The 11,147-nt window shown below is 44.7% G+C and overlaps 1 long non-coding RNA gene across 1 annotated transcript; it reads right to left on the bottom strand.

Annotated features, from left to right (window-relative positions):
• Positions 1–6,018: 6,018 nt before the first annotated feature.
• On the bottom strand, positions 6,019–10,323 carry LOC112074438 (uncharacterized). The gene is made up of 3 exons (XR_011476988.1): positions 10,242–10,323; positions 10,074–10,154; positions 6,019–6,037 (listed from the first exon to the last, which is right to left on the bottom strand). It is a non-coding gene; the product is annotated as an uncharacterized lncRNA (long non-coding RNA).
• Between the last annotated feature and the right edge of the window lie 824 nt (positions 10,324–11,147).

Raw genomic sequence — 11,147 nt, forward strand, 5'->3', positions numbered from 1 at the left:
CCAGAACTCCAGGCCTGCCAAAGCTGCTCTGGACTCGGTTTGAAGCGATCGACCTCCAACAGGGGATACTTTTATGGAAGTTTAAGCATTAGGGCATTCCCCCACCAGTTCCCAGGGCAAAAATTCTTGGGGGCCTTTCAAAGAAGAAACAGGCCACCCAACTGGTACGCGCATGAGTGCAGCACCGCACACGGCACACGGCACCCACAACCACCAACACACACACACAACCAAACACACACCCACACACCACCACCAAAGACTTAGGATGAAGGCGTAGGTTCTACTAAACCTAGGCATGTTTTGTATATGGCAACCACAAAACAGCCAACGTGCACACACATGGCCACAAATTTCACCCACCCAACCCCAACCCTCCTACGACCAGAAAGTTCTGTCTGGGTAAAAAACTGATGAGCTGTTAAAGAGTGTTAGATCAACCAAACCACAACAACCAAACAACCAACAACACCACCACACAACACCACAAACCCCCAACACACACACCAACACCACCACACCACCACACCACACCCCACCCACAACACAAAAACCCCCCAAACACATTCCTATCTGAACAGATTTTCTGGTTTCTGGTAAAGGACTATAAGCTTAAGGATATTGAGTCAACCACCACCTGCACACCCAACCAACCCCACCTAATCTGAAAAAACAAGGAAGTTCTGTCTGGAAAAAAACTGATGGAAAAGCTGTAAGGAGTTTGGGCGAGGTCCAACCCCACACACACACACAACCACACACACAACAACAAACCAACCCCCCAAACAAACCCACCCAAACACACCCCCAACCACAACATCTAAGAAAAAAAAAAACAAACCCTCAAAAACCAACTTCTGTTGTAATTTGGCATGTTTTACCTGTGCTTGTAATGTTGACCCGGTGTGGACCTGTGTGTTGTGTTACCTGTGTGTTGACCTGTGTGATTGTTTTGAAGTTGTGTAACCTGTGTGGGTGTGTTTGACACACACATCACACGTACACAGACGACACCAGCACACAGGGCACACGAACACCACCATGCACTACACGCGACACATGTACAACTGTACAGCACACGACAGCACAAGTACACCACCACACACCTCGAGGTCACACACACACACACACAATGCATGTCACACACAAACTACAGGTCACGAGCACAGAACCACACACAGCAGTGTCACCACCACAAGTCACACACACCACAAGGTAATGGCATTAACCAACCAAGAAGTGTTGAAGGGTTCCTTAACAGGTGGTGTTGGTGGGGGGTGGGGGGGTGTAACAGGGGGACTCGAGAGTGGGAATAGTTGTGTAGTTGTTAGTTTTGTGTGCTTGCTAGTGCTTTGTGACAGTAAGTACTGTTGTGTGTTCGTGTGTGGTGTGTGTGTATATTGTGTGTCTGTAGGAGGTGTGCTGTTCAAAATTGGAATGTAGTTTGCATCTTTGCTTGGAAGCGGAGGGCCCCTGCCCCACCGGCACAACCGAGCAGACAAGCGGATTTTCGTGAGCGGGGGCAAGTTTGATTGGGGACAGGCCGGACCCGACTACAAATATTAAATGGGCCCAAGGCGCCACCACTGGGGCACGCGCACCATCGCCCCGGCTGGCAAGTAATAGCGGTTCATGATCGGGGGACCAATATTGAAGGAAAACAGAGGTACGGTAACAGGCTTCAAGTTATCTTTTCTAAAGGAACTATATTCCATCATAATCTACCAGGGCAGAAAAAACGCTAGTCATTTTAAGGGATAATTATACCAGGGTATCCGAGGTTCTCCAACTATTCAGAGGATCTTAAATAATATCTATTCCCCACAAATCAAGGAAAAAAAAAAAGCTCTGCTTTTTATGGGAATACTTTTCTAACCCCAGGATTTACGTATACTCACTTGCAAAGATTAATAAAAAATATTACTAGTCACGGACCGGAAAAAAGGCTCAGTTTTTAAAACCACAGCGTTTCGTCCTTTTAACATAGGAAACAAACTACTCTTTAGCAAACAAGCGGAATACCTAGGGCAAAAAAATTTAAGCAGACCACCCGCCCCCACACAAAAACAGTTTAAAAAAAAAAACAATGGTAATTTATATACAAAGCGTTTCTTAACAACCTTCTTTTAAAGAAAAAAAAAAGCACAGGTTTACTCAAGGTTTAATAACGGGGTCATTTACCCTTTATCGGGGGGAGGGGGGAACACAAAAGGGGAAAGGTGCGGAAAAACGCTTCTTTTTTTTTAAAAAAAAGCGGGGGGGCGGGGACTTTTAAAAAAAAAACTGATATAAGGTTAAAGGGACAAAAAAAACTTAATCAAAAGGCCAATAGGGGCACTCATATTATTTTTTAACCAAGGACCCAGCATTTTCAAATCCCTTAAAAATAAACAAAAAAACTTATTTATAATAACAAAAAAAACACAACCCAAAACGAGAAAAGACCGAAAGGATTGATTAATCATTATAAACATTTATTGGCTAGCCCCACCCAACAAGAAGCTTATTGCCACATTCGTATTTTTTATAATTTGGGCGCTGCGGGGAGAACCTTACTACAATAGCTTACGCTAGTTGGGGTTGATTATCTTCCTGGAAACGAATTGGGACGGAGTTCACAAGCCATTTAACTAACTGGAGCGGAAACGTTTATATATACTGGAGGAGGCTAGCTACAGTGGCTAGCTTAGCTAACGAACTAGCTACGACACATCAACACATACTGGAGGAGTTACTGGCTAGCTACAGTGGCTAGCTTAGCTAACGAACTAGCTACATCACATCAACACATACTGGAGGAGTTACTGGCTAGCTACAGTGGCTAGCTTAGCTAACGAACATTCAACAACATACTGGGGAGTTACTGGCTAGCTACAGTGGCTAGCTTAGCTAACGAACATCAACACATACTGGAGGAGTTACTGGCTAGCTACAGTGGCTAGCTTAGCTAACGAACTAGCTACGACACATCAACACATACTGGAGGAGTTACTGGCTAGCTACAGTGGCTAGCTATAGCTAACGACATCAACACATACTGGAGGAGTTACTGGCTAGCGCTTAGCTAACGACACATCAACACATACTGGAGGAGTTACTTACTGGCTAGCTAATGAACTAGCTATGTCGGTCGCGGCGCGCATGATCAGAATGGCACATGCATCACAACCCCTTCTGTTAGTGTTCTAGAACCATGACGATCACAACCCCTTCTGTTAGTGTTCTAGAACCATGATGATCACAACCCCTTCTGTTAGTGTTCTAGAACCATGACGATCACAAACCCCTTCTGTTAGTGTTCTAGAACCATGATGACCACAACCCTTCTGTTAGTGTCTAGAACCATGATGACCATAACCCCTTCTGTTAGTGTTCTAGAACCATAGATCACAAACCCCTTCTGTTAGTGTTCTAGAACCATGATGATCACAACTGCTTCTGTTAGTGTTCTAGAACCATGATGATCACAACCCCTTCTGTTAGTGTTCTAGAACCATGATGATCACAACCCCTTCTGTTAGTGTTCTAGAACCATGATGACCACAACCCCTTCTGTTAGTGTTCTTAGAACCATGATGATCACAACCCCTTCTGTTCTGTCAGGGGTTGGATTGCTGAGAACACTGGCTGTTGTCCTGTTGGACATTAACAATACAATTCTCTCTCACTGTTTGTCTCTGTCCAGGTTCCCTACCTGAAGAAAGGAATGTCTGGCGACCGACACGAACACTGGTAGAGTTCGCTGCTGGACTGGCCAACCAAGCCTGAAGACACACACACCACATCTACACACACAGAGCTGGCTGAGAAGATTATTCTGTAGAGACACAGACTGCTTCCCAAGGAGCACCTTATTCCCTACCCATTGGAGTCTGGTCAAAAGTAGTGCACTACCCACCGGACCGGTCAAAAGTAGTGCACTATATAGGGAATAGGCCCTTTTTGTCCACTACCCACCGGACTGGTCTAAAGTAGTGCACTATATAGGGAATAGGATTGCAATTTGGGATGTACCCTGAGTTATCTGTAGTAGCCTGCTGTGCATAGAGGGATGAAGAGGACATTTCCACCCCCGTGCCCAGCTGTTCGTTAGCTAAGCTAGCCACTGTAGCTAGCCAGTAACTCCTCCAGTATGTGTTGATGTGATGTAGCTAGTTCGTTAGCTAAGCTAGCCACTGTAGCTAGCCAGTAACTCCTCCAGTATGTGTTGATGTGTCGTAGCTAGTTCGTTAGCTAAGCTAGCCACTGAAGCTAGCCAGTAACTCCTCCAGTATGTGTTGATGTGTCGTAGCTAGTTCGTTAGCTAAGCTAGCCACTGTAGCTAGCCAGTAACTCCTCCAGTATGTGTGACGTCWTTTCACASGAAGCTGTAGAGGTCAATACGAAATGGCACTTCTGCAGCCAAATATCTTCTTCTTCGTTTGTTTTAGTTTTTAAGGATGAACTGACCTGGTATGATGCTGCATTGATCAGTTCTACAGTTTAAAGTCTTTATTTTAGCGTTTCCCCCCCCCCAAAGTAAACCTTTAAACTGTACTGTTTAAAGGTTTACGCTGTACATGTTTTAAACTTTGTGTGCTGCTATTTTGGCCAGGTCTTTTTGCAAAAGATATTTCAATGAGACGAACCTGGTAAAACAGCTCTGAGATATTTAATCTCAGTGAGACGAACCTGGTAAAATCAAACAGCTCTGAGATATTTAATCTCAGTGAGACGAACCTGGTAAAATCAAACAGCTCTGAGATGAATGTTCCAGAAGACTACCGTACCTCGTCCTTATTGGTCATCACCCCGGCGATGTCCAGGTGCGCCCAATGAGGGGCCGTCACAAACTCCCTCAGAAACGCTGCCGCCGTGCAGGCTCCGCCAGAACTACACACACACACACACACACACACACACACACACACACACAGGTCAACACCCCACCACACACACACCCATCCACACACACACACACACACACACACACACACACACACACACACACACACACACACACCACACACAACACAGGTCACTCACACACACACACACCACAGTCACAACACAGGTCACACACAGGTCACACACCAGGTCACACCACAACACACACACAGGTCACACACAGGTAACACACACACAGGTCACACACACGGTAACACACACACAGGTTCACACACAGGTAACACACACACAGGTAACATGGCATTAAACACGAATGGTTGAGGGTTGTTTCTAGATGTGTGTGTTGTGTGTGTGTTGTGTGTGTGTGTGTGTGTGTGTGTGTGTGTGTGGTTTGTGACTCACACTTTAAACAGCTCAATCAGTTTACCAGACAGAACTCTGTCAGATAGGATGGTGTGTGTGTGTGTGTGGACTCATATCTTTAACAGCTCAGTCAGTTTACCAGACAGAACTCTGTCAGATAGGATGGTGTGTGTGTGTGTGTGTGTGTGTGTGTGTGTGTGTGTGTGTGTGTGTATGTGTGTGTGTGACTCATATCTTTAACAGCTCAGTCCAAGTTTACCAGACAGAACTCTGTCAGATAGGATGTGTGTGTGTGTGTGTGTGTGTGTGTATGTGTGTTTGGTGTGTGGTGTGTGTGTGTGTGTGTGGTTCTTACCGGCTGTACTTGCCCACGTTGTTGAGGTCGGCCAGCTGGCAGTCAGTGACCTGTCTGGTGTAATGTTGAAACAACGGCATCCTCCACACCCGGTCCCCTGTTACCACACTGGCCTATCAGAGAGACACCCTGTTACCACACTGGCCTATTCAGAGAGACACCCTGTTTACCACACTGGCCTATCAGAGAGACACCCTGTTACCACCACTTGGCCTATCAGAGAGACACCCTGTTACCACACTGGCCTATCAAGAGACACCCTGTTACCACACTGGCCTATCAGAGGACACCCTGTTACCACACTGGCCTATCAGAGACACCCTGTTACCACACTGGCCTATCAAGAGGACCCTCTGTTACCACACTGGCCTATCAGAGAGACCCTCTGTTACCACACGGCCTATCAGAGAGACACCCTGTTACCACACTGGCCTTCAGAGAGACACCCTGTTAGAGACACCCTGTCAGAGACACCACAGTGTGTATGTATTACAATGTGTGTGTGTTAGTGTTGTCACAATAGCCAAATTTTGACTTGGACACCGGATACCAGGTTTAGTATCGCGATACTCAATTACCAAACAAGCATACAGGGACAAGGACAGATTCTGCCTGGTTTTCACTCTCAAAATCACACTTTTAATATACACTGCTCAAAAAAAATAAAGGGAACACTTAAACAACACAATTGTAACTCCAAGTCAATCACACTTCTGTGAAATCAAACTGTCCACTTAGGAAGCAACACTGATTGACAATAAATTTCACTTGCTGTTGTGCAAATGGAATAGACAAAAGTGGAAATTATAGGCAATTAGCAAGACACCCCAATAAAGGAGTGATTCTGCAGGTGGTGACACGAACCACTTCTCAGTTCCTATGCTTCCTGGCTTATGTTTTGGTCACTTTTGAAATGCTGGCTGCTTTCACTCTAGTGGTAGCATGAGACGGAGTCTACAAACCCCAACAAGTGGCTTCAGGTAGTGCAGTTCATCCAGGATGGCACATCAATGCGAGCTGTGGCAAAAAGGTTTGCTGTGTCTGTCAGCGTAAGTGTCCAGAGCATGGAGCGCTACCAGGAGACAGGCCAGTACATTCAGGAGACGTGAGGAGGCCGGTAGGAGGGCCAACAACCCAGCAGCAGAGACGCTACCTCCGCCTTTGTGCCAAGGAGTGCATGCCAGAGCCCTGCAAAATGACCTCCAGCAGGCCACAAATGTGCATGTGTCAGCATATGGTCTCACAAGGGGTCTGAGGATCTTCATTCGGTACTAATGGCAGTCAGGCACCTCTTGCGAGCACATGGGGCCTGTGGCGGCCCCACAAAGAAATGCCACCCACACCCATGACTGACCCACCGCCAAACCGGGCATGCTGGAGGATGTTGCAGCAGCAGAACGTTCTTCACGGTGGTCTCCAGATCTGTCACGTCTGTCACATGTGCTCATGTGCTCAGTGTGAACCTGCTTTCATCTGTGAAGAGCACAGGGCGCCAGTGGCGAAAAATTTGCCAATCTTTGGTGTTCTCTGGCAAATGCCAAACGTCCTGCACTGGTTGGGCGTTAAGCACAACCCCCACCTGTGGACGTCGGGCCCTCATACCACCCTCATGGAGTCTGTTTTCTGGACCGTTTGAGCAGACACTGCACATTTGAATCACTCCTTTTTGGGGGTGTCTTGCTAATTGCCTATAATTTCCACCTTTTGTCTATCCATTTGGCACAACAGCATGTGAAATTTATTGTCAATCCAGTGTTGCTTCTACTAAGTGGACAGTTTGATTTCATAGAAGTGTGATTGACTTGGAGTTACATTGTGTTGTTTAAGTGTTCCCTTTATTTTTTTGAGCAGTGTATATACAAACTACATTCAATGTTCCAACTCCACAGCAAGTTTAAACCACATCAGAGACACCACTTGAGGGGAGAAAAAAAATCTGAGGAATTTTTCTGATATAGCACGTAATGGAGTTAACAAAAACAAATGCCTACTGGACGATGAGATAGCAGAGGCTACTTTATAGTTAACTCTTAAATTGAGATTGGAAAGCCTTTCCATCTATTCGAAGAACGTTATAATAGCATCATCAGCATTAGTATCATTAGCATATCAGCATAATCATCAGCATAATTAGCATTAGCATCATCAGCATAATTAGCATTCATCAGCATTAGTATCATCATCAGCATAGTATCATCATCAGCATTATTAGCATTAGCATCATCAGCATAATTAGCATCATCAGCATTGTTATCATCATGAGCATAGTATCATCATCAGCATAATTAGCATTAGCATCATCAGCATTTAGTATCATCCATCAGCTAATTAGCATTAGCACATCATCAGCATTAGTATCATCATCAGTATAATTAGCATTAGCATCATCATCAGCATAATTAGCATTAGCATCATCAGCATTAGTATCATCATCAGCATAATTAGCATTAGCATCATCATGCATAGTATCAGCATCAGTTAATGCATGGCATCATCATCAGCATAATTAGCATTAGCATCATCAGCATTAGTATCATCATCAGCATAATTAGCATTAGCATCATCAGCATTAGATTCATCATCAGTTCATTAGCATCATCAGTATAATTAGCATTAGCATCATTGCTAACGTTACAAAGTGTAGACATGCAGAGCCTTCAGAAAGTATTCACACCCCTTGACTTTTCCACATTTTATTGTGTTACAGCCTGAATTTAAATGGAATACATTACAATATTTTGTCACTGGCCTACACACATAATGTCAAAGTAGAATTTATTTTAATAAGAAATTTTAACAAATGAATTAAAACTGAAAGTGGCTTCAGTCGGTCAGTACTCAAACCCTTTGTTCTGACAAGCCTCAAGTGCAGAGTAAACATGTGCATGGACACTGTGTGTAAAAGTGTTGAACATTATTCTTTATATTATAATTATTATAATTCTTTTTTTCCCCTCTCTGTATCCCACACATACAACTATCTGTAAGGTCCCTCAGTCCAGCAGTGAATTTCAAACACAGATTTAACCACGAAGACCTGGGAGGTTTTCCAATGCCTCGCAAAGAAGGGCAACTATTGGTAGTGACTCCCATACTAACCAAAATGTCTGTACAGAAATGTTCCAAAACATGCTTCCTGTTTGTAAACAAGGCACTAAAGTAATACTTTGTAAATGTGTACAGCAATTAACTTTGTCCTGAATACAACGTGTTATGTTTTGGGTCAAATCCAATACATCCACGGAGTACCACTCTCCACATTATCAAGCATAGTGGTGGCTTGCATCATTTATGGGTATGCTTGTAATCGTTAAGGACTGGGGAGTTTTTCAGGATAAAAAGAAACTGAATGGAACTAAGCACAAGCTAAATCCTAGAGGGGAAACCTGTTCAGTCTGCATTCCACCAGACACTGGGAGATTAATTCACCTTTCAGCAGTTACTTAAATTTATGTTCAGACCTGAAAATGGTTGTCTAGCAATGATCAACAACCAAACTGACAAAGCATTGAAGAAATTTAGGAAAATAATAAAATGGGCAAAATGGTTGAACAATCCAGGTGAGGAAGCTTCTTAGAGAACTTACCCAGAAAGAGAACCACGTATGAGCCCAGGTTAAGAGAGTCTCTATCTGTGGCTCTCTATATGAGTGTCTCTACTGTCACAGTAAATCCCCAAAAGATTTACCCAGAAAGACTCTAATCTGCTGTTAATCGCGCCAAAGGTGCTTCTACAAGTATTGAACTCAGGGGTGTGAATACTTTGTAAATTAGATATTCAGTATCATTTTCAATAAATGTAACAATTTCTAAAAACAATGTTTTTACATTGTTATTATGGGCGAGAGAGACATGGAATCCATTTGAATCCAGGCTGTAATAAGTCAAGGGGTATGTCCACATTCTGAAGGCACAGACACCACAGACAGACACACAGGGGCATTTCCATGTGTTGCCTCGGCACAAAGTTACAGGAAAATATGAAATTCAGAATCTTTTCTGTCATAATATTGTGCAAAATAATGTTTTTTTTCAAACAAGTTCAATACATTTTAGTTGTTTCCAAACGTGAACATTTTGATAGAAGAACCCATCGTACCCAATTATAACACAGGATGGTGTGTGTGTGTGTGTGTGTGTGTGTGTGGTGTGTGTGTGTGTGTGTTGTGGTGTGTGTGGGTGTGTGTGTGTGTCACCTTGTGAAGCTGCTCCCAGAGCCAGTCAGAGTTTGGTGAAGACTCCCGTTGCTGCTGTGTGTGTGTGTGTGTGTTGTGTGTGTGTGTGTGTGTGTGTGTGTTGTGTTGTGTGTGTGTGTGTGTGTGTGTGTGACCTTTTTGAAGCCGCCCCAGAGCCAGTCAGAGTTGGTGAAGACTCCCCGTGGCTGCTGGTGTTGTGGTGTGTGTGTGTGTGTGTGTGTGTGTGTGTGTGTGTTGTGTGTGTGTGTGTGTGTGTGTGTGTGTGTGTGTCACCTTGTGAAGCTGCTCCCAGAGCCAGTCAGAGTTGGTTGAAGACTCCCGTGGCTGCTGAGCCCAGAGCAACGTCCATCGCTCCTGAGAGACAGAGAGAAAACACCAGTGGACACAATAGACTGTTATGTGAACAGCGATGGCCCTCTCACCAACACACAGTGTTCTAACCAGTGAGGGTAGCAGCGTTTGACGATGGCCCACCAACACACAGTGTACTAAACCAGTGAGGGTAGCAGCGTGACGGATGGCCCACCAACACACAGTGTACTAACCAGTGAGGGTAGCAGCGTTGACGATGGCCCGGGGGTTGAAGCTGTGAGCGTAACAGAGAGCATCTGCTAGGATCAAACCGTCCCTCTGCTCCGTGTTGTCCACCTACACACACACACCACACACACACCACACACACACACACACACAACACAACTTCATTGATGTAAACACACACACCTGGTGTGGTTTAGTAGCCACGGTAACAAATACCTGCGTTGTTAAGTAGCCACGGTAACAAATACCTGCGTGGGTTAGAGCCACGTAACAAATACCTGCGTGGTTTAGTAGCCACCGGTAACAAATACCTGCGTGGTTTAGTAGCCACGGTAACAAATACCTGCGTGGTTAGTAGCCACGGTAAACAAATACCTGCGTGGTTTAGTAGCCACGGTAACAAATACCTGTTTGGTTTAGTAGCCACGTAAACAATTACCTGCAGGTTTAGTAGCCACGTAACAAATACCTGTATGGTTTGGGCCTTCTTGCGGGTGACGACGTCTCCAGGCTTGTTGGCTTTCCCACTGGGCATGTTCTCACAGAGAGGTGCTAGACCTGGGGGTTAATAACACACATTACTACTTCCTGTGTAGAAACCTCTTAGAAAGACAAGCTGGCAGGTCAAACTAGAAACTTCTAGAAGACAAGCTGCAGTCAAACTAGAAACTACTAGGAGACAAGCTGCAGGTCAAACTAGAAAACTTCTAGAAGACAAGCTGCAGGTCAAACTAGAAACTTCTAGAAGACAAGCTGCAGGTGCAAACTAGACACTTCTAGAAGACAAGCTGCAGGGTCAAACTAGAA

Source organism: Salvelinus sp. IW2-2015, unplaced genomic scaffold, assembly GCF_002910315.2.
Source record: "Salvelinus sp. IW2-2015 unplaced genomic scaffold, ASM291031v2 Un_scaffold2636, whole genome shotgun sequence".
Taxonomy (NCBI): domain Eukaryota; kingdom Metazoa; phylum Chordata; class Actinopteri; order Salmoniformes; family Salmonidae; genus Salvelinus; species Salvelinus sp. IW2-2015.